Source organism: Natator depressus, chromosome 2 (genome assembly GCF_965152275.1).
Source record: "Natator depressus isolate rNatDep1 chromosome 2, rNatDep2.hap1, whole genome shotgun sequence".
NCBI lineage: Eukaryota > Metazoa > Chordata > Testudines > Cheloniidae > Natator > Natator depressus.
The window spans coordinates 232,200,288-232,224,591 of NC_134235.1; the positions used below are offsets into that span (position 1 = coordinate 232,200,288).

At 43.9% G+C, this 24,304-nt stretch overlaps 1 protein-coding gene across 5 annotated transcripts in view; it reads right to left on the reverse strand.

Annotated features, from left to right (window-relative positions):
* Positions 1–24,304, reverse strand: part of MPP7 (MAGUK p55 scaffold protein 7) — a 344,361-nt gene that overhangs the window by 291,576 nt on the left and 28,481 nt on the right. For 3 of the 5 annotated variants that reach the window (XM_074946145.1, XM_074946143.1, XM_074946142.1), the window contains one exon: positions 8,254–8,368. The exons of the other annotated variants lie outside the window; for them this stretch is intronic. The gene's annotated coding sequence lies outside the window, so the exon portion shown is untranslated. The remainder of the gene's footprint in view (positions 1–8,253; positions 8,369–24,304) is intronic. 5 annotated transcript variants of the gene reach the window in all.

The following is a 24,304-nucleotide window of genomic DNA, read 5'->3' on the forward strand; positions in this document are numbered from 1 at the left end:
TGCGCTTCAGGGCAGGAGAAAGCAAGTCACAAAGTTCCATGAAAGTGCCCTTAAGCATGTGAAAGTTTAGCAGCCACTGGGAATCATCCCAGACCTGCAACACTATGCGGTCCCACCACTCTGTGCTTGTTTCCCGGGCCCAGAGTCAGCGCTCCACGGCATGAGCCTGCCCCATTAACACCATGATCTCCAAATTGCGGGGATACGCGGTTTAGAGAAAAGCGTGTTCATGTCCTCATCACCGCGCTGCTGTCGCCTCCTTGCCTGGTTTTTCAGGTGCTGGTTCTGCATACACTGCACGATAATGCGCGAGGTGTTTACAATGGTTATAACTGCTGCGGTGAGCTCAACGGGCTCTATGCTTGCTGTGCTATGGCACTTGCTCCTGCTCAGGCAATCCAGGGAAAAGGGCGCAAAACGATTGTTTGCCGTTGCTCTGACGGAGGGAGGGGCGACTGACATGGCTTACAGGATTGGCTTATAGGGAATTAAAATCAACAAAGGGGGTGGCTTTGCGAGAAACTGAACCGCCCCCTCAAGGATAGAGCTCAAAACTGGGTTTAGCAGGCTGTTGATTTCACGGAGGGAGAGAGGAGAAAATGAATACAAAACAAATCTGGTCTATTTCTTGTTTTGAGCCACTTCATCTATCTTTATACATCTTGCTGGCAGAAGACTGTGCAGTGCGACCGCTAGCCATCGTCATCTCCTGGGTGCTCGGCAAAAGACGGTGCAGTATGACTGCTGGCCATCGTCTTCTCCTGGCTGCTGATTAAAAGACAGTGCACTGCCAGTAGGATTCAATGGCCATGAGACGAAACTTAAAAGAGAAATGACCTGGCTGAGTCACTCCCATGTTTGCCCAGGCACCCCTGACCTCATCGAGGTAGGTTAAAAGAGCACCCTGGACTACGCTGACAACGGCTACCAGTCATACTGCACTGTCTGCTGCCAAAAGGCAATAAGCTGCTGCTGCTGTGTAGCTATGCAGTAGCGCGTCTGCCAGCACCCAGGAGTCATACGGTGACGGTGAACTGAGCGGGCTCCATGCTTGCCATGGTATGGCATCTGCATGGGTAACCCAGGAAAAAAGACGCGAAATGATTGTTTGCCGTTGCTTTCATGGAGGGAGGGAGGGAGGGAGGGAAGGGGGGGCCTAACGATACGTACCCAGAACCACCCGCAACAATGTTTTAGCCCCATCAGGCATTGGGATTTCTACCCAGAATTCAAATGGGCGGTGGAGACTGCAGGAACTGTGGGATAGCTACCTACAGTGCAGCGCTCCGTAAGTCGACTGTTGCCTCAGTACTGTGGACACACTCCGCCAACTACATGCACTTAGAGCATTTGTGTGGGGACACACACAATCGACTGTATAAAAACGCTTTCTACAAAACCGACTTCTATAAATTCGACCTAATTTCGTAGTGTAGACAAGGCCTTAGAAAACGTGTTCTATGAGAAACAGTTTTTAAAAACTGATTGTGTTTAGTCTTGAGAAATGAAGACTGAGTGGGGACCTGATAAAAGCCTTCTTGCATATTAAGCGCTATTATAAACCAGACGGTGAATAATTGTTCTCCATATCCACTGAAGGTAGGACAAGAAGTAATCAGCTTAATCTGCAGCAAAGGAGATTTAGATTAGATATTAGAGAAAACTTTTGAACTGTAAGGGTACTTAAACTCTGGGACAGACTTCCAAGAGGAGTTGTGGAATCCCCCCATTGCAGATTTTTAAGAACAGGCTGGATAAACACCTGTCAGGGATGATCTAGATTTACTTGGCCCTGCCTCAGCAAAGGCAGCTGGACTTAATGACTTGGAGTCCCTTCCAGCCCTACATTTCTATGATTTTGTATTTCTTGATAACGGATTTGCTCCATTTTTCCTGTACAAGACTGGGAAGCTATTCCTGTCGCTATCCCTTTCTGACACACAACTTTTCTGGTCTTACCTACTCTACCAGTATAAATAGAGGAGCAAAGCACAGCAAAAACATTCTCTTCTTTTGGTGACAGAGATACAGGAAAAAACAAGCTGAAGTGGTTAATTTAAAAAATTGAGGGATTGGTGGGAGGGATACACCAATAGAAAAGGCCTATTTTGCCAATAACTGATGGTGGGGGAACTGAAAATCAAGCTCCCCTGGATGAAATCATTATTTGAAAGATGGGGGTGGGGAAATCTACTAGACTAAAATTAAATGAAACCCCCAAGTTGGCAGCTTCCCCTCTAGAAAGGTCTACTAATGGAACATCAGGGTGTTGCACATGCATTGGAAGAACCATGTGGAACAAAGCATCTGACCACACTGTGACCACCTCAAGGCATTGTTATTAGTTCCTCCCCTTCCATTAATACTAAAGGTATTGATCACTTTTAGCAAGATGTTTCTTTGTGGATTTCATTAAATTGAAAGGAGCAGCACCTGATTGGACACACTGAAGTCCTTACTGAGTCACAGGTTCTGCTCGTCTAGTTTATTGGCATTACATGGATGTTGCTATCTGAGAAAACAAGACTTATTAGAATCACAAAATGGTTAATGGAATACAAAAACTTCAGTCATTGGTTCAAATATAGCCCTTACTGGTAATCAAAAGTTACCATATGATGGCAATCAACTATATGTTTAGTAGTTTAAGTTCAGTTCCTACAATCTATATCACAAAATGACTATGCAACTGATATCAGCTTGCACCGTTCTTGGAAGACTCAAAGCAGCTAAGGACGGAGCATAAAGTACCTTTTCACTCCTATCCCTTTGCCCCAAAAGGTGGCTCCTTGATGGAAAGTGTGAGGAAATTAGTTTTGCTGAGTGCTTTAATTCCTTAGCACTGGGCACAGGAGTTTTCTATCTCATGTCTTTCATAAATATTGAACGGGCTGAGTGGAGACAGAAATGGAAAGAAACTACAGTTTGAAAATATAAAAAGGGAAAAAATTGCCTTTGCCTGCTACTAAACAATAGACACAGATATTCCAAAACTTACTCAGAATAAATCTCTTTGATCCAAGTCCTCTCAAAAATTCTCCTTGCACAACAAGGGAAATCTTTTTAGACATGAACTAGAACAGTGGTTCTCAAACTTTAGTACTGGTGACCCCTTTCATATAGCAAGCCTGAGTGTGACCCCCCCTTATAAATTAAAAACACTTTTATATATTTAACACCATTATAAATGCAGGAGGCAAAGCGGGGTTTGGGGTGGAGGCTGACAGCTTGCAACCCCCCATGTAATCGCCTCGTGATCCCTTGAGGGGCCCCGACCCCCAGTTTAAGAACTTCTGAACTAGAAGGCAAAAATAGGTTTCCTTCCCTCCCTGCAGAGATATTTTAACTGGCTTTTTAGATATGACTAGATAGAACTCTACTGTTAGTTATGGGCTGAATAGCTCCAAGAGCAGGAGGAAAAAGTTTTTAGTGCACAAGTTAGTCTAAAACTAAAAGCAGAAGTATGGCTAGGTTAGTTTGGGTACTGAATGCCATTTTGCCTTGTTATTGGGGGTATTTAGTTCTAATTTCTTTTTAAAAATGCAAGTTTCTTTGAAAAGGCCAAATTGGAAAAAAAAGTTGTTTTTGACAGCTGGCAAAGTTAGTTAAGTCGGTTATGAAAAAAATCACACAAGAAGTTTGACAGCAAAATAGCAAGGTCCAACTCGTTGTCTTGTTCATTCGCAATAGAATGCTGGGTAAGAGCCAAGTTCCCCAGCACCAATACAAACACAAGTTAATGATGGCCTGAGGGAGCAATACTGGATTTCTGCAATGAAGAAAGCACCACATAAGACAATGTTAAGAACTTGCATGTATTTCAGAGCTCTGTGTTATGATTGTGAAAACTATTTAATTCAGAGAAATTTAATTTGTTTTCAAGAACAATGAAGTAGCTTCTAGAGCAGTGGTTCCAAAACTTTTTTCTGCCAAGGACCCCTTTCATCTCCAGTACTACTGGAATACCCCTGCCAGCATGACCTTGCACACGCCATGCATGAGAGATCATGCTATGCAGAGAACAAAATGAAGTCCTCCAGGCAGCACAAGTGCCAGAACACCATTTTGGCACATTCTAGCCCTGGCTCAACAGATTTGCGTAGCACTCAAATACAGAGGGACAGATGTTAGAGCGCCTTAAAGAAACAATTTGCATGACACTCCTCAGTCTATAGCCAGAAGCTGCATTGCTACGGTGTAAGCTTTGATCCTGGTAAAGTAACATAAAAGAGGACAAAAAATTGTGATTCTCTTCCTCAAGGGAGCATATTCTTACCAATGCCTTTCAACATCTACACAAGGAATCAACCAATCCATCTCACCACAAGTTAGATCTATGCCAACGATCTGTGCTTCACTGCCCAACTGAAGGATCAGTGCTGTCCAGGCTCTCAGTCTGATACACCAAGAACCAATTGTGCACCAAATCACAAGTGAGCCTCTTCCATTTTCAGAATCATGAAGCCAACAGACAACTCAGCTGGAATGGGCTGTCACTTGTCCAACGCTGGAGCTATCACTTGTCCACTGTCTACCTTGGAGCAACATTATAATGCATTCTCTCCTTCAAGGCACACATGAAGACGACAAAAGGAAAAGTTTTCACCCAGAACAACATACTCAGGAAGCTTGCACATTCAAAATGGGGAAGCAATCCAGCAATAATAAGAGTAAATAGCACTTTGCTATTTGATGGCCAAATATGCACTTTCCATGTGGGAAAACTCCACTCACGCAAAGAAGCTGGACCCTATGCTGAATAATAGCTCCTGCTACATCACAGAATGTCTAAAAGCAACAAATGTGAATGGCCTTTATGTATTTGCCGGAATTGCTTTCACCAGATATTAGGAGAGCTGTCACAAGCAAAATACAATAAATTATGACAGGCCAAAGATACCAAACACCACTACATGGCTATACTGCTGCAATTAGCTGCCTGAAATCACAGAAATGATTCCTAGCTACAACAGAACCACTTAAAATCATCACTAACATCTACACAATTGGAAATGTGGCACACACGGCTTGAAATACTCAGCGAGTATACCAAAATGCACATCAACATTGCCTAACGCTTTCCCACAGTTGCGAGGAAGGATTAGTCAACCTGGAAATGTTTAAATCATTTTCGAACAAGAGTTGGCAGGTCAAAAGTGAATATGCAGAAGTGGGGCTATTATTCCAATGACCCAGATACACGTCACTGCAGTGAAACACAAACCATGGAACATCTGTTGGTCTGCTGGCGCCTGAAGGAACTGTGCGCCAGGAAGATCTCGCCAGGGCCACACACCACGCCATATCATGTTCCCAACATTGGAAAAATCTATCACTGTAATGTAAGGACAGGAGAAGGAGGAGATGATGCAACAAAAGCTATTAGTACTCTTCCGACTCTTTTCCCTGGAACTCTCCATTGGGAAAGATGGGATGACTATGAAAGGCTAGATCATCGTGAGAATGGCCTTACTGGGTCAGACCAAAGGTCCATCTAGCCCAGTATCCTGTCTTCTGACAGTGGCCAGTGCCAAGTGCCCCAGAGGGAATAAACAGAACAGGATGCATCACTTGATGATTACCTCTGTCGCCCATTCCCAGCTTCTGGAAAACAGAGCCTAGGAACACCATCCCTGCCCATCCTGGCTAATAACCAATGATGGACCTATCCTCCATGAATTTATCTAGTTCTCTTTTGAACCCTGTTATGATCCTGGTCTTCACATCCAAGATCTCTTTCTTGAGTGGTAACAGCTCATTTAGACCCCATCATCTTATATGTATAGTTGGGATTATGCTTTCCAATGTGCATTACTTTGCATTTATCAACATTAAATTTCATCTGCCATTTTGTTGCCCAATCACCAAGTTTTGAGAGATCATTTTGTAGCTCTTCAGTGTCTGCCTGGGTCTTACCAATCTTTGGTAATTTTGTATCATCTGCAAATTTTGCCACCTCACTGTTTACCCCTTTTTCCAGATCGTTTATGAATATGTTGAACAGGACTGGTCCAGAACAGACCCCTGGGGGATACCGCTCTTTACCTCTCTCCATTCTGAAAACTCACCATTTATACCTATCTTTTTACCAGTTACCAATCCATGAGAACACCTTCCCTCTTATCCCGAGGCAGCTTACTTTGTGTAAGAGCCTTTGGTGAGGACCTTCTCAAAAGGCTTTCTGAAAATCTAAGTACACTATATCCACTGGATCCCCTTGGCCAACATGCTTGTTGACCCCCTCAAAGAATTCTAGTAGATTGATGAGGCATGATTTCCCTTTACTAAAACCATGTTGACTCTTCCTCAACAAATTATGTTCATCTATGTCTGACAATATTGTTCTGTATTATAGTTTCAACCAGTTTGCCCGGTATTGAAGTCAAGCTTACAGGCCTGTAATTGCTGAGATCACCTGTGGAGCGCCCTTTTTAAAAATGCGCATCACATTACCAATCCTCCAGTCATCTGGTACAGAAGCGGATTTAAATGATAAGTTACAGACTACAGTTAGTAATTCTGCAATTTCACGTTTGAGTTCCTTCAGAACTCTTGGGTGAATACCATCTGGTCCTGGGGACTTATGGCTGTTTAATTTATCAATTTGTTCCAAAACCTCCTCTAATTATACCTCAGTCTGGGACAGTTCCTCAGATCTGTCCCCTAAAAAGAATGGCTCAGGTTTGGGAATCTTCCTCACATCCTCAGCCATGAAGACCGATGCAAAGAATTCATTTAGTTTCTCTGCAATGGCCTTATCCTTGAGTGTTCCTTTAGCACCTCAATCGTCCAGTGGCCCCACTGGTTGTTTAGCTTCTGATGTACATAAAAAAAAATTTGCTATTACTTTTTGAGTCTTTGGCTAACTGGTCCTCAAATTCTTTTTTGGCCTTCCTAATTGTATTTTTACACTTCATTTGCCAGTGTTTATGCTCCTTTCTATTTTCTCATTAGAATTTAACTTCCACTTTTGAAAGGATGCCTTTTTGCCTCTCACTGCTTCTTTTAATTCGTTGTTTAGCCACGGTAGCTCTTTTTTGGATGTCTTACTACGTTTTTTAATTTAGGGTATACATTTAAGTTGAGCCTCTATTATGGTGTCTTTAAAAAGTTTCCACACAGCTTGCAGAGATTTCACTTTTGGCATTGTACGTTTTAATTTCTGTTTAACTCACCTGCTCATTTTTGCGTGGTTCCCCTTTCTGAAATTAAATGCCACAGTGTTGGGCCGCTGTGGTGTTTTTCCTGCCACAGGCATATTAAATTTAATTATATTATGGTCACTATTACCAAGCGGTCCAGCTATATTCACCTCTTGGACCAGATCCTGTGTGCCACTTCTCCCTTGGATTGAGCTGGAATGCAATTCCTCATTACTGAGAATAAGTATACGAGGGCGGTTGGAGTAGTACAAGCCCAGGAAAAGTAAAGTCCTCCAGCCTAGTCTAAGGATGCTCCAAAGACGAGGTACCTACTATGAGGGGACCATGAGTTTAAAGCTAGAAGAATTCTGGACTCCCGTCCAAAAGCATTTTAGAGATCTTCTTGCAACCATAAGGGTAAAGATTTTACAGTCCAAGAGAGGACTAGAGTTTTTAAACATATAATGGAAATGAAGGGAGACTTGTTTACATAGGAGACCTCCTGAGAAACCAAGAGGCAGCCAGAAACCTGAATAGCCAATTCCAATGTGGACTGAACCATCAAGACAATGGAAATAGGTTAGTGGCTGCCGTCTTACTAAGTACTTACTTTCTTTTCCAGGAAATCATAAGTTGTTGCATTCTCTCCTCTTCTATCAGGATGAAAGAGTCATTAGATCAACACTACTCTGCAGCTTCTACTATGGATGCCAAAGACAAGAGTTTTGCCATAACAGCTGTAAGCTTGCAGAATTTAGCTGAAGGAGAGGGTAGGGCCAACCCTGAGTTAGGGCTGCCCAGGTATTCAGGAGTCCATTCATTAACAGATCAACGGGGATTAGTATCCTGCATTTCTTCTGAAATGAGTAGAAGTTTCCCCCAATGCTATGGTCAAAGTGGAAGGAGTAAGTAATTTGCTCTTATTTCTGTGTAGGAGGATCAAGAGAGTCACATTTGGACAGATCAGGGCCCAGGTCCTTGATTGGTTGAGATGTGAGGGAATGATCATAGGACAAGATGACACTATAACTAATATTCTTAGGACATCAGCTTATAGCAACGTTGCCTTTCAAGAATTTGAGGTTATCAGAAACTGATCGAGATACAATACCTGATATTTGGTGGCAGTTCCAACACAGAAGACTTCTTAGATACCGGAGCAAGTTTCCTGATCTTGAGCACATATTCCTCCTGAGTGCAGTAGGGATGGGTGGGGCTGCTATACCCTAAGAAAGAAAAAAACATGTACCACTCTTACCCTTCACAACTCTTTGGGAAGGCTAGCCTGAGCTCCAAGGACAAAGACTGTGATTGTACCCAGCTCTATAAAGTTTTGTTGACCAGAGTGGGCATTTTCCCAGGGAAAGTGGGTTTCTCAAGCCCAAGGATAGGTACTCCAGGATAGTTTCAAAGTAATAAACAGAACTAAGAGATTGGGTGGTGAAAGTTTAGTAGAGCACAACCAGTTAAATTACATAATTATATACATATTTATTGCACTGTAGCACTTAAATTATAGACACAAGTCACATCCAAGGTTTTTGGTCAGTATCAGAGTTACCAAAAGTAGTATCACATTCAGTAGTGTTCACTGGTTGAAGTATAGACTAGTGCAGGAATACAACTTTGCTCTTTGCCAATCTTTTCTACTGTTCAATTGACGGGGTGTATAAACCCCACACTAGAACTGAAGAGGTTAAATGGCAACTCTGGGCCCAAAGGACCCTGCCCAGCCACACCTGCAGAGAATGCTCCAGTTAGAGGAGGAAGCTTAAAAGGAAGCTAGACAGCTCAGAAAGGAGCTGACCAGGCAGGGAGAAGGACCTGGCTTTGGTGCTCCTGTGAAGGGGCACTACAGGAGCCTTCCTCTGCAGAAGAAGAGCCTAACTGCTGGGTTCAGTGTAGCCTGATTTATAGATTATATATTAATTATATTGATTACTTAAGAATTCCCAGTTATACCTTTGAGGGTTGCCAGGTTCTTGTCCCAAGATCAGGCCCAGTATTATTCAAATTATTATATCGATGGGAACCCCGATGTGCACAGCTGCAACACTCACACTATAGGATCTCTCCAATATTTACAAATAGTTTATTAATACACTTAGTACAGTCACAAGCACTCCAACTCAGTAAGGTAGAGAGAGGTACTACAGAATGTATATCTGCACATCCATATACTCACACCATCCCATGCAAAACAACTTGAAATGTTAGCCATCATCTTCCTCATCACCACCACCTTCCCCCTCATCACCAGTTGCTACCATACTGGCACCTCCAAAGGGTTACATCTCACTCTCCTACTGCCCCCACGCTGAGATGCACCCCTAACCATGGTGCCCTGGGCAGTCACCCACCCATAAGGCCAGCCCAGACCCGCCCCCATCCCTGGAAAATGACAACCCCCAATACCATGCCATCCTTGCATCTGTGCTGCTCGCGGTGGTGGCGCTGCCTTCAAAGCTGGGCGCCTGGCCAGAAGCCACTGCTCTCCAGCTGCCCAGCTCTGAAGGGAGTACAGAATAAGGGTGACAATATCGTGAGCCAGATTTCATGGTACATGACATGCTTTTCATGGCCATGAATTTGGTAAGGCCCTAAATATAATACACTGATGCCACAGTGTTTGATGCATATTCAGTAGGGGTTTTTCACCTCTTCCTAATTTGTATTTCCTCACCTTACTAATGTTCAAGTGTCCTTCTCCTGCAGTTTAGTATACCAATTATCTCAACTTATATATGTCAATTTGTTGACATGGCCTTCTTGTGGTTATGTATCTGCAGATGTAGCTCATGTATCAGTTATGTATGTCAATTTGTTGCCATGTTTCTCTAGTAGCTGGATAATGGTCCTGTAGTTGCAAATTCCCCTTAAATACTCTATTTTCAGCTCCCCAGTACTTGGGATTTTCTGTTGGGCTGTTTATCTGTGCCAAAGTTCATAGGCCTCAGGCCTTATGCTAAAGCTGCAGAAGCTAATGTCCTACAGAATATGAGCCTGTAGGTTCCTTGCATTACAGCTGAATATAATGAAGGCAAACTCACCACATAGTCTACAAGTCCCCTTTGATAGGGTTAACAATCACCCTATCACATAAATTTAGGGCCTTACCCCTTTATTTAAACCCATGCTTTCTACAGAACACAATAAAAGACACAAAGGAGAACTGCCACCTGCCCAATTAGTATATGTACCTTGATGTAACAAAAATGTTAATCCTATTACCCTTCACTCCGATTGACCATAAAAAATATCTTTGATATTTGAGTATTACAGAATACTGGCCATCACCACTATATGTCACCCTTTTTAAAAGAACCTCTCACTGGACAATGATGACTGATTCTGTTGGTACCTTCTTTCTGGCCATGCTGTGGTGTGTTCACCTCAAATATATCATATTTGATGTACTGATACCCCTTATTGGAGCAACATGCCATCAGTGGAATTTTTCCTGGTTGGGTAATATACTACCAGAGGAGGTATATTTAGACGTTCATTGTAGACATTGTCTTTAAGGTGACCTAGTGAATGGATAGCTGCCAAGTGACCAAACACATCCTCACCTGGATTGAACACAGGCAAGGAGGCTATAGATGGGAAATATAAGGTTTAACCCTGTTGTAATGTTAGGTTTCAGAGTAACAGCCGTGTTAGTCTGTATTCGTAAAAAGAAAAAAGAAAAGGAGTACTTGTGGCACCTTAGAGACTAACCAGTTTATTTGAGCATGAGCTTTCGTGAGCTACAGCTCACTTCATCGGATGCATAGCATATTGTGGAAACTGCAGAAGACATTATATACACACAGAGACCATGAAACAAAACTTCCTCCCACCCCACTGTCCTGCTCGTAACAGCTTATCTAAATTGATCATCAAGGAGGGCCATTTCCAGCACAAATCCAGGTTTTCTCACCCTTCCCCCCCCACAGACACACATACAAACTCACTCTCCTGCTGGTAATAGCCCATCCCTCTTTGAAACCTCTCTTTATAATGCGCATGATAATTAAGGTGGGTCATTTCCAGCACTAATCCAGGTTTTCTCACCACCACCCCACCCCCCCCAACACACACACCCCCCTCCAAAAACCCCACACACAAACTCACTCTCCTGCTGGCAATAGCTCATCTTACAATGTGCACAGCAATAATCCAAGTTTAACCAGAACGTCTTGGGGGGGGGGGGGGTTTGTAGGAAAAAAACAAGGGGAGATAGGCTACCTTGCATAATGACTTATCTCCCCTTGTTTTTTTCCTACAAACCCCCCCCCAAGACGTTCTGGTTAAACTTGGATTATTGCTGTGCACATTGTAAGATGAGCTATTGCCAGCAGGAGAGTGAGTTTGTGTGTGGGGTTTTTGGAGGGGGGTGTGTGTGTTGGGGGGGGGGGGTGGTGGTGGTGAGAAAACCTGGATTAGTGCTGGAAATGACCCACCTTAATTATCATGCGCATTATAAAGAGAGGTTTCAAAGAGGGATGGGCTATTACCAGCAGGAGAGTGAGTTTGTATGTGTGTCTGTGGGGGGGGAAGGGTGAGAAAACCTGGATTTGTGCTGGAAATGGCCCTCCTTGATGATCAATTTAGATAAGCTGTTACGAGCAGGACAGTGGGGTGGGAGGAAGTTTTGTTTCATGGTCTCTGTGTGTATATAATGTCTTCTGCAGTTTCCACAATATGCTATGCATCCGATGAAGTGAGCTGTAGCTCACGAAAGCTCATGCTCAAATAAACTGGTTAGTCTCTAAGGTGCCACAAGTACTCCTTTTCTTTTTTGTTGTAATGTTAGTTAACTAAGAGTCTTAATTAGGGTGCAGTGTCACAGACCCTATACCTGAATTGCCCTAAGTGGCACTTTTTGACAAGCATTAAACGAGTGACTCTTCCTGCTCCATGTTTGGGGGAAAAAAAACAAACCAAAAACAGTATTTACCAATATAGCTACTGCTAATCCTTGATTAAATGTGGGACCTTTCCCAATTCTAAAATTATAGGATGGTGCTACGTGCACATAATGTATGCAGGACTGATTTCTACCATACTGTGCCCATTGTTACTCTTGGTATAGATGTAACCAGTCTGGAGTTATGATTAGAGGACAGATCTTTTTCTAGGTTACTAAAAGTGACATGGTTACATCCACTAGCTCATAGCTGAGAGTCACTCTTTCACCTGGTATGCCCTTTATAATAAGCCCCCTTTTAGATACAAATTGTTTTCTAGTACATATATCCATTGATACCCTCACTTCAGGCAATAAACTCAATACTGTCCATGTTTTAATGATTAGTCTTCCCCAAGTTCTGTATCCTGCCATCTGGGGATGAGATCACATTGCTCTGAAGATGATACCACTGTACCACAGGCTGTTGTTGCACTAGTGTTGCTGCCATTCGCTCCAGACCACAATTACTATAGGTTAGAGTTCATCATCTGGAGATTTACACCAGAGTCTGTTTTCTTCACTTCCTTCACATGGTAGAAACATAGGACCTTGTGAGTCTGCATTGAGTTGGCCAGGTGCTGCCATGGAAACATGTCCCCGGGAATGGAGGCTGAAGTATGAAGGGCCATACGATTGATATATCTGGCACATAAATATCTTGCAAAGGCCAGCTACAAAAAAGTGCTATGCAAATGCCTGCTCTCACTTTCTGGTGACACGGTAAATAAGAAGAGGGCAGCATTATCTCCTGCAAATGTAAACAAGTTGTTTCTCTTAGCGATTGGCTGAACAAGAAGTAGGACTAAGTGGACTTGCGGGCTCTAAAATTTTACATTGTTTTATTTCTGAACGCAGTTTTTTGTACATAATTCTACATTTGTAAGTTCAACTTTCAACTATCATGATAAAGAGATTGCACTACAGTACTCACCTCCAGTTTCTATTCCAAATAAGCTCAATTAATTTTACTAGCTAGCTTTATTCTAAATATCTACACAATAAGCACTTAACACACCTTAAATAATTAACCTCTTAATCAGTTTCAACAATTATTTAAACAAGTCCCAAGAAAAAACAGGAGAGGGGTATTCTGCTCCCTCTCTTTTCCCTTCAGTGGGTAACGTGCTCTTAGGTGATGAAGAGGTGATTACCCTGTTGGGACCCACCAAGCAGCAAGGGGCAAACTGGCAGAAGATGGATCAGGGCACAGCTGGGGAGAGCTGAAGGGAATGAACTACTGTGGCCTTTTTGCCGTCATAAGTGAAACATAAATCAACTCTCCCGCCACCTCAAAGCGTGGGTCACTGGACCCCGATGCAACTGCAATTTCAACTTCAGGTTCCTCAATATTACACCACCATTCAACTTACAAAGCCTCCTTAACATGCATCTAACAGTTCTAAACCCCAATGACTAGTCACTAATACCCAGTGAGGATGCCCTTGGAATGCAATGAGGAATCCTTACACAATTACAATTTCCATGGAGACCTAATGATGGGAGACAGGTGTTCACCTACGAGGCATACCAAGTTAGGCTGACAGTCAAGACCTCGAGCACTCCTTTGTTTGGGAGTGGGGGGGGCAGGGTGTTTGCGTCTATGTCTACTGTTCCCCCGCCCCCCAGGAGGTCATATCACTCCCTCTGTTGCAAAGTTAATCAGTGAAGAAAAGTGATACACTAGAGGCAAAGAAAAAGAAAAAGAGAAACAACAGCTGAGGAAAAAAGGAAGTCCCTAGCAAGTTGCAGTGTTTCTGACTGAGACATGAAAAAAAAAACTAAGTTGAAATCCAACTAAATGAAAGGTGAGTTCCTACCCCAGGTAGGGAGGTTTCCCCTGTGCACTCCTCAGAGTCCCATCTGGGGTGCCTAATCTGTAGCCTGATCTATAGATTACATATTATATTGATTATTAAGAATTCCCAGTTATCCCTGGGAGGGTTGACAAGTTCTTTTCTCAGGATCAGGCTCAGTATTATACGAATTATTATATAGTTGAGAACCCCAATATGCAACTTACACACTATAGGAACTCTCTGATATTTACAAATATATTTAGCACAGTCACAAACACTCCAACTCAGTAAGTTAGAAAGAGGTTCTACAAAATGTACATCTGAACATCCATATACTCACACCATCCCCTGCAGAACAACCTGAAATGTTAGCGAACAACTTCCCCTCATCATAAGTGGCCATCATACTGGCACCTCCCAAGGGCTACAATTCTCTCTCCTACTTCCCCTAGGCTGGGATGCAACTTTTATAATATGATATCCACTGACGCCCCTATGTTTGATGCATATTCAGTAGGGGCTTTCCCCCCCCCTTCCTTATTTGTATTGCCTCACCTTCCTAATGTTAGAATGTCCTTCTCCTGCAGGTTAGCATATCAATGAACTCAACTTATCATATACGTCAATTCGTTATCATGTCACTTTTGTGGTTGGGTCATGTTCTTGTCATCAGAAATTCCCCTTAAATACTCTGTTTTCAGCTCCCCTATATTAGGGCTTTTCTGTTGGATTGTTTGTCTGTGCCAAAGTTCATAGGCCTCAAGCCTTATACTAAAACTGCTGAAGCTATCATCTTATAGGATACAGGCCTGTAGGCTCCTTGCATTACTGCTGAACATAATAAAGGCAAACTAGCCCTATGGGCTACACTAGACAGACTGAAGGACAGTCAGTACCTTCCCCTATTATCGGTTCACCATAGACTGCAAAACTTGGATTATAGAGAGAGTGGGTGGTAGGAAGTGGCCCACAGAGGGCAGCCTTAGGACACTCCTGGGTACTGGACCCTTGCTAATCCTTAAGGACCCTGGGCCTGACCCCAGAGGAGTGGAAGGTTTGGTCTCCCCTACCAACCACCTTCGTATTAAGGAGGGCATGACCCACTAACCATTAGGCAACACTGCCAACAAGTACCATCCCTCACATATAGTAATAGCAGATTTACTTGGGGACCATGGGGTATAAACTGTAACCTAATGTTCAAGCTTCTGGTTGCCATCCTTCAACTGTCAAACTGAAGCAGAATATCAATGAGTCAGAATTCTCTACATGTTGATCTAAACGCAAAGAAGATAAATGTCAGCCAATATACTGAGGAATTACAAGCTCCCAGGAAAAGCACTTATCTCCCAGTACAACAAAGCAGCTCCAATTTCAATTTTACCACTTAAGAGGGCCTGAACTGAATGCCAATTGTAAATATTAATTTAAGCCAGAAGATTTTAATATGGCATAATCACAATTTGTTAAAGTGGCACTTAATTTGATTTGTAATAAAAGGAAAGCATAAAACCTCCACTTAAATATTTTATTAGGCAGGAAATCTGAGTCTTGAATTTAAATTACCATATATTCTCGTTCATAAGCCCAATTTTTTTAGTAAAAAAGGGAGGCATCAGAAAAGGGGGTCGGCTCATGAACAGGTATAGAGGGGGACAGGTGGGACACAGCCCCTCCCCACAACAGAGGGGGCAAGGAAAGGCAACACAGCCAGCAGAGGCAGAAGGGAAGAGGCGGGGCCAGTCTCTCTCTACTTCTGGCCATGCTGCTCTCCCCCCAGCCTCCGAAGCAGCTGCAGCGCCCGGCCCAGCGGAGCGGGCTCCGGCCCGGCCCGAGACATCCTCCCCTGGCCCTCCCCAGCTAAGGTGGGAAGGGATGGGATGGGGAGTGTGTGGGAGTCCCAGGGTAAGGTTATGTGGGGGGTGGTCACAGGAGTTACTCCCCTGACCCCAGCTTCTCTCCCCCACCCCCAAATTTCCCCACCAGTTGCTGTACTGGCCCATCAGGGTAAGCAGCTGGTGGGCGGCACAGTTTGTTTGCTTAGGTTTACCTCCATGCCTACAAACACTTGAGGTAAACAAACTGTCTCGGTCTGCCAGTGGCTTATCCTGATGGCCCAGGAGCCAAATTTTGCCGACCCCTGAATTATAGGTCAGCTTATGAATGGGTCGTAAAAATTTTCCATTTTTACTTATCCATCTTGGGCGGGGGTCGGCTTATAAACGAACCAGCTTCTGATCGAGTATATACAGTATTTCCCCCAGCATTCCCTTCTGTGTATCTTTATTAACTCTCAGGATTAGCAGTTGCTTTTAGAATTCAGTGCTAAAGAAAGGACATAGTGTAATATCACATTTGGAAACCTGAGTGAAAACTGGCAGAAACTAGTGTGTTGAGCTATCCAAGATATCACACATACGCTCCATATAGTGACTAGTGCCAAGTGTGAAAACTAAAGCACCGTAAGGTCAAATGTATGGACAGTACCCTCTGTATTTGGTAAATCCATAGTGCAAAAGCTTTCCTCAACTTCAGAAGTCAAGCCCAAGAAGTCTTTATTTCAAAGGACTCAATCATATTGCTTCATAAAAAAATTTTCTCTCTTCACCATTAAATTTCCTTTATACTTTGCCTTTAAAAAAGGAAAGGAATACATATTCCTCTGGCATCCCAAACTTTTATAGCTCCTACGTGTGATCAGGACAGCTGAACACGTGTTGCCTCCTCTCAGAGCTGTTCAATTTACTCATACCTCTGGCATGTACTAAAATCACATACTCTTTTTGTCCAGTTACGCCTTTCTACTATCATCTGACACTCATGACCTATTCTAACTTAGGATGTGATATACTTAACCCTTTATACATTTTAGGTAATGTTGCATTAATGTTTTCCATCAGGTAGGGTAATTCAGAGATCTCATTTGTGTGTTTCACATCACAGGAAGGCATGGATTTTTTTGTAGTAACTTTTCTGGCACTGTAATATCATATTTTTCCACAGCAACAGGGAATTCTAAGTTTAAACAAGTCATGCCCATACCACTAAAATTCAACTTTGTTACATACTGAGGAGTCCATAGGATTCAGGATGTCATAGTGTTAAACAGTCAAAAATGATTTCTTACATTAGTTTCACGGAACATTTTCCTACATTGTTCTAAACAATGGCTTACAATGGTCTTGATGAATTAGTAATCTTAAAAAAAAAAGTTGACTGGCAACAAACTAGCAGCCCGCACACACGGTGCTGACAGACATTTTGATAAATATCAGTAAGTAAAATTCTTGCAAGTAATTCCAAATCAGATCAATTCAAACTAGCCTCCAAGAACCAGTAAGGGTTTGGTTTCTCCCTAAACAAAGTGGTATGTTTCTGGCTTCACTCACACCTGAGCAAGCTTCCTCTAGAGCAGTGATCACCAACCAGTCGATCCTGGAGCCTCTGAGCATCGATCCCAGTATCAGTCCCCCATCTTGTCCCACCACCCCCTCTCTGGATTGCAGCCAGCTAAGGAGTACATCCCACCCACCCTACCACGTTCTCAGCCAAAAAGTGGGTTGTTTTCCAGCAGCAGACAGCGCTTTAACAAAGTGTATGCTGCAGAGACAGGACAGTCCAGATGCACCCGCCAAACTCACAGTACAGCTGAGATGCGGCTCTCTGCCCGAACCACAGGCTGCAATGCTGCCAGGGCAGCCACAACGCTGATTTGATGGATGCCTTCTCAGTGGGTGTTGCCTTCTTATCCTTGAAACATGCTTCAAGGGACAGGGAGGTGTTGAGAGGGCTGGGCTCACTGCCTTGAATTGCTGCTAGGCTCCCTCCTCTGATCCTGAAAAGGAGTCAGCAAAAAACTGCCCATCGCCCACTTCCTAACCTGGGCAGGAACACAGCACTGCTGCTTCTGCATAGAACAAGTTCCAGCAATGGCTAAAGGGTGCTCTCTTGCCACACCCAGCCAGAAGACACAACATCTGGGAAGTGAGCTGTAGCTCACGAAAGCTTATGCTCAAATAAATTGGTTAGTCTCTTAAGGTGCCACAAGTACTCCTTTTCTTTTTGCGAATACAGACTAACACGGCTGCTACTCTGAAACCTAACATCTGGGGTGAATCCCCCACAGCTCCCCAGTCCCCGTGGGCTTCCCAGCAGCTGCGGACAGGGGTGGGAATCCCCCTCAGCTCCCCAGCCGCGTCCAGCAGCTCAACAGTCACTGCAGGCTAAGGGTTGGGGGCAGAGGGGAATCAACGTTGCCAGTCAAAGGAAGCCCCAGCTTGCGAACAGCCCTGATTAAACAAGCAGCCCCAGACAGGTTAATCCACACACACATGCAAGATTCATACCAACTCCATCCCAAACAAAAGAGAAGCCTTAGCCTAACAGAGGCTGCAGGGGGTTAACAACAACAGCCACCTTGGTAATTGCCACAGCATGAAATGAAATACTCCAGTCTCCTGACTGGGGCTTTGAAATACCATAAATGGAGTAGAGCCTGTTTCCAGTGCAAAACCTGGTGCTCCCAGCCAGGCAGACGAAAAAAATAATTGATTGTTTTCTCGCTGCAAATTCAAAATGGTTTTTGATGTCGGGTCATTCATGGTCATAACTGGAATAACACCACAATTCATTTGGCTAATTTGGGATAAGGAATGAGCCGTTTGGAGTGACATTAACGTTCAATAAGGAGAAGGGAGACTGGGGAAGGGGCTGCACTAACCTGAGATAGGGAAGGGACAGTGTCTCTGCCTTCCTGAAGAAAATCCAGTCACTTCCTGTGATGTTGAGCAAGGACAGCATGTGACCAGGATGGTTATTACATGGACAGCTGTGTGAGTGTTTTTGTACCATGGTGAGCTGTTTGTGGACTGTCACAACCAAAGTGTCAGCACTAGTGTACCTAGTATACCTGTTGGTGCTAATGGACCGGGGTTTGCACACCATGCACACATGCAGGATGCATGACCTGCCAGGAGAGGTGGGCGTGTAAGGAACAGAGGCCAGGCCTAAATTAGGAGCACTCAGCTAGAAGCTAGAGCCCTGCTATACTGTACGGCAGAGCAGTACTGTTCTTAGCCAAACTAGCTTATCCCAGATAAACTGCGCTTTTATCAGTATCTTATCCAGAGCCTCCGAGCAAAATAAGCTATACTGGCAAACCCCACATTTGCCTCCCTTCCGCTCCCAGCCCCACTCCTATCCTTCTGCTCCACATGATTGCTACTTTCCTTCCATTCCCAGTGGAGAAGTCACCTCACCTGCTCTTCATCATCTCCTTCCTCTTCCCTAGGAGCTTGGCTCCCCATCCTCTGCCCCGCCACAATCCACCTTCCCTTCTCTGACCTTACTCCCCATCTAACCTCCCCCCGATCAAAGCTTCAGCAGAGCCGGTTTCCCTGTGGAGTTGATTTGGGCTTCTTTAAAATGTGGCGCGTGCTGGAGTTTCTTCATCCTGCAGTGAACAATGTCCCCTGAACGACAAACCAGGTCACCCTCTCTCCTCCTTTCACAGAGCCCCAGGAGAGAACGGCACTGGAACTCTAGTGATCACAAAGCGGTATCATAGCTGTTCACATTTCTTTAGTTTTACACATCACCAGCAGGGAGAAGGGCAGTTGCAATGACCATGAAGAGCGAGCGAGGGGCTGGGCTGGGCTGAGCTCCCTTGGGCACTAGAAGACACGTTGATATCGGAGGCAATTTGTCATTTGCTAGGAAGTGCCTTCTCCTCCTGCCCCATTACCTTCAGGTTATGGCTGCCCCTTCCCCGTGCTATTGGCTCCTCTGTCTCCTGCTGCCTCTCACCCACTTATCCCCCAGTTTTTACTACTCCTTCTCGCCCCCGCCCTTCTCTTGGGACCCCGCTACTTTTCATCCTTCCTGCTGCTGCCTCAAACCCAGTTTGGTATTCCCGCCTCTTTTATCCATTCTACCCCTGCCCTTTCATCCTTTTGCTGTTGCTTCTTCCCACTCTTCGCTGCCCCCGCAATCAATTTGCCTCCTCCTCCTCCTGCTGCCACCACCCCTGGCTGTTGCCTCCTCTCCCCCCCTCCCACCTGGTGATCTTGTTCAGGAAGACTGCTAGTGCTCAGGGGGCTAAACTGGGATCCCATGAAAAAGAGCTGGTCCAGCTGCTATGGAAAGTGGTGGATCTGGCCCACAAGAAGGCAAGTACGGTCCCCCCAGCCTCAGGAGGCAAGGTGAGGCTGCTGACACGGATTGCCCGTGCACATTCAGCAGGGAGCTTCCTGGTGGGCAATGTTGCCTCTAATTTTTGACAGGGCGTGTGCGCAAAAAATTTCTTCTGTGCAAATTGTCATGCTTCTGTGCAAATTTTTGTGCGCGGTGTTTCACCATGTATGCGGGGTTTAGGATCTGTGTGCGTACGCACACGCGCACAGCTTAGAGGGAACAGTGCTGGTGGGGGATTAAAACAATCAGAGGGGATTGTTCTATGTCACACATGTATATCGATAAGTAAAAAGGGAAATTTAGAAAGGCACCACAAAACAATGTATAGCAAATTCAAAGACAGTTTCCCCTTGAATAGCACACGCCTTACAAGAAAGTTAATGAATTGAAGGCTGTTTTGAAAGCTCAGCAGTCATGTTTTACTAAACCAGCAGCAAAAGGGAAGGCCTCTACTGAAGCATCGTTTTGTGTTTGCCATCTGCTGGCAAAACACAAGAAATCACTTACGGATGGAGAAGTATTTAAAGAGGCAATGACTGTGGCAGCGGACTCCTTATTTAAAGACTTTAAAAACAAAGAGGAATTAATGACAACCCAGGGCATATCACTTGATGCTTCCACAGTAGCAAGATGGGTGAAATCTTTGTCCAAAGACATCTTTTAGCAACTACAGCAGCATTTAAATGACTGCGAATGCTTTTCATTGCAGTTTGATGAATCGGTCGACATGACCGACACAGCCCAGGTAGTTGTTTTTGTTCAAAATGGTTTTTAAGGATGCAACAACTTAAGAGGACCTTCTGACTGTTTTGCCCCTTAAAGAGATAACAAGAGGTGAAGATATCTACAATGAATTAAAAAAGTACATGCTTGAGAAAATCATTCGAATCAAGAAACTTGTTTCAATCACAACAGATGGTGCACCCACCATGTTTGGCGCACATGCAGCTTTGTTGCATTTTGCAAAAATGATCTAGATTTTCCTTCATTTGTGAATTATCACTGTATAACCCACCAGCAAGCACTAGTGAGTAAAGTTACAGACTTCTCACATGTAATGAAAATCACTGTCAGAATTGTAAACTCGATTTGAGCAAGAGCCCTGGAGCACCACCTGGTTAAATCTTTACTTGATGAAGTGGATGCTGCTTAGTGAGCTGCTCCTCCATACAGATGTGAGGTGGTTAAGCATGGGGAAAATCCTGCAAAGATTTTTGGATCCAACGCCCAAAATCATCACTTTTCTAAAAATCAAGGAACGAAGTGTGCAATGAGCTGTCAGACAACGCATGGCTGCTAGACGTCAGGTTCCCCACTGACTATGTCCAAATTGAACGAGCTGAACTGTGAACTTCAGGGAAAGGATAGAGACTTATCACATATGATCAATGCAGTGAATCCATTCAAATTGAAAGTGGGTCTGTCGTCCTCCCAGTTAAAGGATAAAATGCTGTAGCACTTACCGAGTCTGGAGAAAATACTAGAAAAAATTGAAGACAAAGAAAAATGATTCTACCCAGAAAAGTTCTGTGCACAGCTGACCAAATTAGCAGAGGAATTCAACAGGCGATTTCAAGAATTAGACGTGATGGAGCCAATTATCATGTGTATCTCAAATCTGTTCCTTCCAGCAGACATTGGTGGTTTGGCTGCGACATTCCATCAGGTGTTTGATTTACGAAGTAGTCAAATTGATATGGAGACAATTACCATGTGAAGTGATATTGAGCTGAAAGCCAGATCAAGGGACAGCAATTTTGGGGGACTAGTAAACCAAGAAAAGTATCCTCTTCTATTGTCCTGTGCTTTAAAAGTGAAAAGTTACTTTGGTTCCACCGATCTGTGTGAGATGGCCTTCTCACAGATGAAGGTTATCAAGTCCAAGTATCGCACCCGCCTCACAGATGCATATAAATTCATAGATATTAAGGTCAGAAGGGACCATTATGATCATCTAGTCTGACCTCCTACACAATGCAGGCCACAGAATCTCACCCACCCACTCCTGCAATAAACCTCTCACCTATGTCTGAGCTACTGAAGTCCTCAAATCATGGTTTAAAGATTTCAAGGTGCAGAGAATCCTCCAGCAAGTGACCTGTGCCCCATGCTGCAGAGGAAGGCGAAAAACCCCCAGAGCCTCTTCCAATCTGCCCTGGAGGAAAATTCCTTCCCGACCCTAAATATGGCCATCAGCTGAACCCTGAGCATGTGGGCAAGATTCACCAGCCCGATACCCAGGAAAGAATTCTCTGTAGTAACTCAGATCCCATCCCATCTAACATTCCATCACAGGCCATTGGGCCTATTTACCAGGAATATTTAAAGATCAATTAATTGCCAAAATCGTGTTATCCCATCATACCATCTCCTCCATAAACTTATCGAGGATAATCTTGAAGCCAGATAGGTCTTTTGCCCCCACGGCTTCCCTTGGAAGGCTGTTCCAGAACTTCACTCCTCTGATGGTTAGAAACCTTCATCTAATTTCAAGTCTAAACTTCCTGATGGCCAGTTTATATCCATTTATTCTTGTGTCCACATTTGAGCTCTCACTGAAGCTTTTCTCACAGTGCAGGCACTTACAGGTTTTATCTCCTGTGTGGGTTCTCAGATGTGAAATGATTAAAGCTTTTCCCACAATCCAAGTATTTACAGGGTTCTTCTCCTGTATGGGTTCTCTGACGTATAATAAGGGCTGATGGTGCACTGAAACTTTTCTCACACTGCAGACATTTTTAGGGTCTCTCCCCCATATGGATTCTCCCATGGTTAATAAGGCCTGAGCACTAAAGGAAGCTTTTACCTCAGTCCAAGCATTTATAGGGTCTCTCTCCTGCATGGTTTCTCTCATGGTTAATTAAGACTTGAGCAATAAATGAAGCTCTTCCTGAAGTACAGGCATTTATAGCAGGGTTTCTCAAACTGGGGTCCGGGGATCCACAAGGGTACTCCAGTGGGTCAACGAGTCATGTCCGGGGCTGCTGTCCCCGCTGATCAACTCCTCCCCCTCCCTCAAAGTGACTCCTGCATGCCACAAAACAGCTGTTCAGCAGTGTGCAGGAGGCACTGGGCAGGAGAGGGAGGAGTGGGGATGGGGCGCACTTGGGGGAGGGGGCAGAAAGAGGCAGGGAAGAGGAGGGACAGGGGTGGGGGCTTGGGAGAAGGGGTGGAGTGGGAGCAGAGCCTGTGGCTGAGCGGTGGGCTTGCGGGGGTCCTTGAAAATGTTTAAATCAAAGGGGGGTCCTCGGGTTGTTAAAGTTTGAGAACCGCAGATTTATAGGGTTTCTCACCAGTCTGGAGTCTCCCATGTTTAATAAGATGTACCCTCCGACTGAAGCTTTTCCCACAGTCCAAACACTTATAGGGTCTCTCTCCAGTGTGCAGTCTCTGCATCCAACTAGCTATTTCAAATTACAACCTGAATTTTAAGACACTGGTAGATAACGTGCACAAGTGTCAAGTCACAAGTGCCACACAGAGTCAGTAAGCAGGGAAAAACGTATAATTATGTATATTAAGCAACTGATCTCAGCTTTATATAACATAATTGTTATTTCTACATTTTCTTTGAGGTAGATTCTGTGTTGTACTTAAATTCAAAAGGTGATCTTGTGCTTAAAGAAGTTGGAGACCACTGCTCTAGAGCTGCAAGAAAAAGTTATCACCCAGGGAGGCAGTACTAGGGAACTATGCAGTGGAAGTTGTACTCAATTTTTTCTTGAAAGCCATTGCTTTAAAAATTCAAGCAGCATTCAAGATTCCCAAGTAGGTTGCATCGTCACAGAATGTTTAGTACTACTCTAATCTTCATCTTAATAGGCTAATAGTTAAATTAAAAGTTATGCTGCAATTTGGAAATTAAAAGGGAATGTACCTGAGGAGTACACCTTGGCATCATCTCTTTAAAATTGGAAATGATTTCTTTCAGTGGGTCTCCCACTGCAAACCGTTTAAAAAAAATCTATACAAGGAAAACCCTTTCAAAAATGTAAATAGCTAAGAATTCCTTTTCTGCCAGTGACCAAAATAATATGTGCCTCTTTCAGAAAGACATACTCTGAAAGCAAAGTGGCTCTTTTATATGCACATATGGGTTTGTGAAAAAGCAAGCTTGAATCCAAATAGCATTTCTAAACTTAATCTGGAAGAGTGACAACATCAATGAGACATTATCAATCTGCTTTTATATTGCAGTATCTCAAGTAGTTAAACATTGT